The following is a 7,539-nucleotide window of genomic DNA, read 5'->3' as shown; positions in this document are numbered from 1 at the left end:
TGCATAATCAAGGGTAATGGTGACCAAGGAAAGTGGCACATTTCATCACTTTTGAGTATGAAATGTCCCATTTTCCTTATGTTCGAATTAACGTCCGATTCGAACATATGCAATGCAACACAAAAGATGTTTATCTTGCCTCTTTTACTTGTCCAATTTTGTTTACTCATTTGAATTACCAAAACCATTCTTTAATTGATTAAGTCCATTAGTGAGTGTCCTCTAATGGAAAGATGGCTCAAACCACAAGGTGCTTTGGGCATGAAAGAGGCATTACACTGTTGGTAATGAACCCCATAAGGGATTAAACCATTAGGTGCAACGCCTCCATTTCACACTTTAGGAAAACAAGAGGTTTAAAACCACTTTCAAAGCGAACAAAAGAGTGAAGAATGAAGGGAGATTGCAGAGATTTTAAGTGATGAAATGAAGTGTAAAACAATACTAAAACATGCTATTAACTCAAAACAATGATGACTAAAGCATTAAAACATCAAGCTAGTGAAGGAGATTACACTACAACTGTGCAATACAAGGCTCAAATGAATTAACCAGTCCAAAACAGAGCCAAAACAAGTCAAAACAAAGCTTAAAACATGCTAGACTTAAGCCACAAAAGGCTAGAAAAACATGCTAACATGTAAAGCTACCTAGGCATGCAAACAAGACACAAGAAGGAGAGGCTAACCCCTCCAATTTTGGACTTCAAAACAAGGTTTTTACCACTGAGAAAACCTCTAAAATTCAGTGGTTAAAAGGCCCAAAAAAGTTGGTTTAAAAGTGATGAAAAATAGTACAAAAGCTTAACAAATAAAAGAGCAAGAAGGGTGGACCACCCCCTAACTCAAAGAGACCTCAAACCAACACTTTTAAGTCACAAAAACAAAGTTTTTGACAGTTCAAAATCAGCCCAAAAATAGTTACAAAAGATGGAAAAACAAAGATACAAAACAAGTATAAATAAGGTAAGTGCTATACCATTGAAGCAAAGCACAAAATAACCAATAATCCAAGCTCAAACCACTATCTAGAGCTCAAACAAGACTCTAAGTAATCTCAGCCCAAAGGTGAGAGTATTTGGTTAAGGGTTGATATGCAAAAGCTAAGGACTTGCAAGCAAATGTGTACAAAATACCAAGAGAGAGAGACAATTCTAGAGAGAGAAAGATATTTTTGCTCTAATTTTTCTAACCCTCCAAAATGGGGGAGGAACCCCCCTATATATAGAAAAACCACCCATTGAGCTTAGAAACATCTCACCATACACGTGTATAGAGATACAGCTCAGTGTGCAACAGCTGGCACAGCTGTCAATAAATATCTAGAAAAAAGCACTGGTGGCCGTCGGCCACCACTGATAGCCGACCGGCCACACCCATGGCCGACAAAAACACCCCATGGCTGACAGCCTTGGGTGGTGGCCAACAGGTCACCAAGAGGTCCAGACACCAAGTTTTGGTCCAAAACAAGGCATAGAGAGAATAAGGTTTAGAGACTCAAAGACAAGGCATTCCGTCGAGGACTTCAGGCGCTTAAAACGAACACAAACACACAATCATCGAGTGCACGAGCAATGACATCTAAGTCTTGAGGACAGTCAAAAATGGGGCGTCTACAGTGTATTGATAGATACCGGGACGTTCTATTCATTTATAGCAACTGTATTTCCATCCTTGTTAGGGTTAGAAAGCAAACAACTAGAGTCTCCATTTATGGTGGAATCACCTGTTGCAAGTAAAGTTCCTTGAACCGAGGATGTCGTGGGTGTATCATTGAGGTCATTGGTCGACAACTTCCTTTCATTTTGTATTGTTAGATATGTCGAGTTTTAATGTTATTCTCGGCATGGACTGGTTGTCTTCTTACTGGGTTATTATTGATTGTTATCGTGGGAGAGTTACGATATGCATGTCAAACGGTGATTGTTTTACATTTTTGGGGGATAAGAGCAATAGATCTTTACTCTCATTGTACTACCGAAGTGGTTAGGGTGAATTTAGATCTCTTTTGGCATGATGGAAGTGGTAAAGTTCGGGATAGGTTTCCCAAAGATCTCACTGGGTTACCCCCACATCAGGAGGTCGAATTCTCTATATACTTGATATCGGGTACAACACCTATATCTTTGTTGCCTTATAGATTTACTCCAGCTGAATTGGTTGTTCGGAAGGAACAGTTGCAGGAGTTTCTAGGTAAAGGCTTCATACGCCCTAGTACCTTACCTTGGGAAGCTTCAGGCTTGTTTGCTAATAAGAAATATGGGTCATTCAGATTATGCATAGATTATCACAAATTGAATCAAGTAATGGTTAAGGATAAGTATCCTTTACCAAGAATAGATGGTCTTTTTAACCAACTCAGAGGTTCACGTTGCTTCTTGAAAATAGATTTGAGGTCAGGTTATCATCAGATATGAGTTAGGGAAGAAGATATTCCCAAGACGGCTTTTCTTACTAGATATATGGTCACTATGAATTCTTGGTTATGCCATTTGGTTTAACTAACGCAATAGCTACATTTATGGACCTGATGAACCGAATTTTCTGAGAGTTTCTTGATAAATTTGTGGTCATCTTCGTGGATGACATCCTTATCTATTCGCCTTCTGAAGAGGAGTATGAAGGGCACCTCCGTAGTGTTTTACAAATCCTTAAAGAACATCCCTTATATGCAAAATATGAGAAGTATGAGTTTTGGCATCTAGAGTTGAAGTTCTTGGGTTATGTAGTCTCCGGAGATGGGGTTATGGTGAATTCTTCAAAGATAGAAACAATACAGAATTGGGAACAACCCAAAAACGCTTCTGAAATTCGTAGTTTCTTGGATTTAACTGGTTACTACCATCGATTTGTAAAGAATTTCTCTTCCATAGCATCACCCTTAACTAGATTAACTCGTAAAGAAGTAAAGTTCATTTGGAGTGAAGCTTATGAGAAATCCTTTTAGGAACTAAAACTTAGATTGACTATCGCCCATATTCTTATCATTCTAGAACGTGGCTTGGGGTATACTTTGTATTGTGACACCTCTAAGGAAGGGTTGGGGTGTGTTTTAATGCAAGAAAGTAGGGTGGTAGCTTATGATTCGCGCCAATTAAAAACTCACGAGAAGAACTACCTGATGCATGACCTCAAGCTCGCTGCAGTTGTCTTCGCTTTGAAACTTTGGAGACACTATTTATATGGTGAGAAATTTGAAGTGTTTTCCAACCATAAGAGTCCCAAATACCTATTCTCTCAAAAGGATTTAATTTTGCGTCAACGAAGATGGATTGAATTTTGGAGGACTATGACTTCGAAATAAACTATTATCCCAGAAAATCCAATGTTACGGTAAATGCATTGAGTAGAAAATCTGTAAGTACTATAGCTAGTCTAGCGGTGAGGGAATGGAAGATGATGAAGGATATCAGTGAATTTGAATTACAACTTCACGAGTCTTCTGAGCAGGAAACCCTATTCACCACCGTCACACAACCCACACTTGTTACACGAGTAGCAGAAGCATGACTGGGTGACCTTGAAATGGAGTCAATTCGAGAGAGAACCTTCAAAGGAAAAGAAGATAAAAGTCTGAACATTTATATTGACTCTAGTGTTCAATTCTTTGACCTGTTATTTGTACGTAGATCCATAAGGGATGAAGTTTTGCGAGAATTCCATCACTCATGCCTTGCAGTGCATCCAGGAGGCACCAAATTATCATGATCTAGGTCGTCAATTTTGGTGGAGGGGTATGAAGAATGATGTAGCTTCATTTGTGTCCAAGTGCTTAACCTATCAGCAGGCAAAGGCTGAACATTAAAAACTGGCAAGATTACTACAACCTCTTCTAGTTGCCAAATGAAAATAGGAACATGTCAATATGGACTTTGTTACGGGTCTTCCAAGAACACAAAGAGGTAATGATACAATATGGGTGATTGTAGACCGACTTACCAACTCAGCCCATTTTCTCGCCATGAGTATGAGGGACTCTATAGAGTACTTAGCAGAACTTTTTATACGTGAACTTATTCGTCTCCATGGAGTCCCAATGAGTGTAGTGTCGGATAGTGACCCTCATTTCATAACTAGACTATAGCAGAGTCTTCAGAGTGCTTTGGGTACCTAACTAAATTTCAATACTGCTTACCATTCCCAAACTTATGGGCAATCCAAGGGTACCATACAAATCTTGGAAGACGTGTTAAGAACATGTATGTTAGATTTCAAAGGGTCTTGGGAAAGACACTTACCTTTAGTTGAATTTGCTTATAATGACAGTTATCAATCTAGTATTGAAATGGCACTTTTTGAAACTCTTTTTGGACGTCCTTGTAGGTCACCGTTATGTTGGGCGGAAGTAGGGGACTCACCAATGCTTGGGCCTGAGTTATTTTGTGAGACTACTGACAAAGTAGCTCTTATTCAAAAAAGATTGATCACGGCCCAAAGCCGTCAAAAAAGCTATACCGATCAGATGCGACGACCATTATCTTTTGAAGTAGCAGACCATGTATTTTTGAAGATCTCTTCAAGGAAGGGATTGATGAGATTTGACAAGAGTGGAAAATTATCTCTCCAATTTATTAGCCCTTTTGTCATTATTGAGCGGATAGGAAAAGTTATTTATCGTCTTGCCTTACCACCTCAACTCTACGGGGTGCATGATGTGTTCCATGTATCAGTGCTTCGAAAATACGAGCCCTATCCCTCTCACATGGTAGACTGGACAAAGATTGAAGTTGATGAAGATGTATATTATGAGGAAAAACCGATCCAAATTCTTGACACACTAGAGCAAATGTTAAGAGGTAAGACCATTCCACTAGTCAAAGTGTTGTGGCACCATCACAGGGTACAAGAAGCAACTTGAGAATGAGAAGCCAAAGTTCATGAGAAATACCCAGACTTATTTCTTAATATGTGATGTACCCATTTCCCTATTTCTCTCCTTTACATGTGATAAATTATCTATAAATTCTATTTCCTGCTCTTTTCCTTTTTTTGTCATTGGAAATAGTTTGTTGTTCATTTGGGAATTGCTAGGAATGAATAAGTATAACATCTTTATCATATCTTGGTTACCGTGTTGAGAATTGACGTAATTTCAGGGTGAAATTCCCTAAGGGGGAAAGATTGTGACATTTTGTTCCACATGACCGCTCAAGTGATGAAAGTACCGCTCGAGTGAAGATAGAGAACATCCAGTATTTTTGCAGGTGGGAATAGATTGCTCGAGCGAACTAGTGGTCGCTCGAGCGAATTTGAAGAGCTCCTCGTATCTTGTTTTGCAGACAAAATTACTGAGAGATCTTATTTACCACTCTAGTGATGAAAAGACCACTTAAGCGATCTACGCAAAATTAGCATTTTAAAAACGCACATTTCAGATTATTTCTTCACCATTTTCTTTCTCTCTTATTTTTCTTTTCTCTCTTCTTCCGAAAACCGTAGATTTCTTACCTAAAATATCTCTCATTTCTCTAAGATCTAAGCCCAAATCACTTGCAAGGAGTGAAGTACATGTAAAGATCATCCTTTCTACTGATTATATTTTGTCTTTGTGAAGAATTCTCCTAGAAGCTTGGCTTACTTGCTCTTTGCTTAAGGTAGGGTTACTTTTAACTTAGTATCTCTTTGATTTGAAGATGCTTATATGGTATGATTGTAAATATAAGACTTGATTCAAAGATTCAGTGAGGTAAAACTTGTATTTGATTATTGATGGAGTTTTACTCAATCTTTTATATAGCATGGTTATTGACATTAAGAAGCTATATATATATATATGAAAATAGAGTGAAAGCTCCAAAATTATTGAAACCCTAAAGGTTGAGTCAGGTAGTGAGTTGGGTTTGGTTTGAGTTATGTATTGTATTTGGTACTCGCGCGGGAAGTCAAGGTGCCCAATTTCCCTGTCTGCACATATCGCCAGACGAATGTGGCAAAATGTTTTTTGTTTTTGGTGTCCACTGGTCCTGCCGTATAATAGTCAGTAAAAGTGGGAAAATAGATGATGTTGGGTGCCCACATCTTGTCGTATTATAGTCGGTAAATGTGGGGATAGTTTCTGTTACAAATGTATATATGTATATGTGTTGGGACTCCGACAAGGGATTCATGACTTGTTTACTCCCTTGTATCAATAAAGGTTTTCTTGCAATGAGCATATTTTTTTTATTTTAAATGTTCAAACTTGAATCCTGAATTTTTTTTTTTTTTTTTTTTTGAATTATAATTATGCCATGTAAGTTTTCAAATGATTAGATACCTTGTTAAATGTATCCCTACTAGGCATATAGCACAACTCTATTTGACTTTTCAAGAACTGGTGATGTGCTACACAGTAGTGACTCAGAGTTTACATTTTGTTTTTGGTTAGGAACGGTGGCTCAAGGATAATTAATTGTGAAGACTTAAAGTCATGTGTCGAGCATTTAGAATTTGTTATGTTGTATATGGTGATATCTTAAATTTTTGTATGCCTCTATTGTAATGTCTTTTGAATTGTGTTCTAGCATAGTGAATTAGATGATAGACTTGAATTGTCATTTATGTGTAGACTTTAGGATTTGTAATTCTAAACCTTAGTTCAATGAGAAGGATGACTTTGTCGTGCTATGTTGTACGTGGTTGTTGTATGTTCATGTATAATATTTTAGGGTGTTACAAATCCCAAGTCCCAAGATCCATGACCAACGAATCATAAACCCGGACCTAGCCCTAGTCCCACCCTAGTCCGGTTCAGTCCGAGCAGGTAGCGCACATGTGGCATTTTTTGCATAACCAATTCGAACCATAATCTTGGCCCAAGCCCATCCTTGAAGCATCCATAACTCCCTTCCTTCAAAAAATTTGGATGCCCCAAATAGTTTATGCCCTTTTTAAAAATTTGGGATTTAAATACCCATCAAAATTTTCCTCTACAATCAATGTGGGATAGGTGGTTATACACCATTCCTAATATCTCATTTGTGAGGCTAACTTTTATGAGACAATTTTTCATTCAATTCTTAATGATTTTTTGTCATTCTTTTCCACGAATCACATTCTAAATAGAATACCTCGAAAGAAAGTGGACAAGACTCTGTGTGAATTACAAAAAGGCTGCAAGCCTTCCTATAATTTTCTATGAATGTGGGGGTGACTTAAAAAAGTGGTGGTACCTACACGCAAGCAGGTTAGGATAGGCCCAAAAACCATAGATTGTATATTCATTAGTTATGCACAAAATAATAACGCATATAGGTTTCTTATGCACAAGTCTAATATTTTAGATATACACAAGAATACCATTATGGAGTCAAGGAATGCGTCTTTCTTTGAAGACATGTTTCCTTGCCGAACTCGATGAGAGGGTCAAAATTCTGAGAAGGAACTTGAAGATGATGCTAGTGATAGTGATCAAAATGAGGAGGTAGATGAGCCAAAAAAGAGTAAGAGGGCTAGGACTTCCAAATTCTTTGGTCCAAACTTCTTGACTTATATATTAGAGGAAGAGTCTCGAACTTTCCATGATGTTGCAACTTCACCTGAAAGTCCTTTGTGGAAAGAA

Source organism: Camellia sinensis, chromosome 14 (genome assembly GCF_055761805.1).
Source record: "Camellia sinensis isolate YWXY chromosome 14, ASM5576180v1, whole genome shotgun sequence".
In the NCBI taxonomy this organism is placed as follows: domain Eukaryota; kingdom Viridiplantae; phylum Streptophyta; class Magnoliopsida; order Ericales; family Theaceae; genus Camellia; species Camellia sinensis.
Note: the sequence above shows the minus strand (reverse complement) of the source record.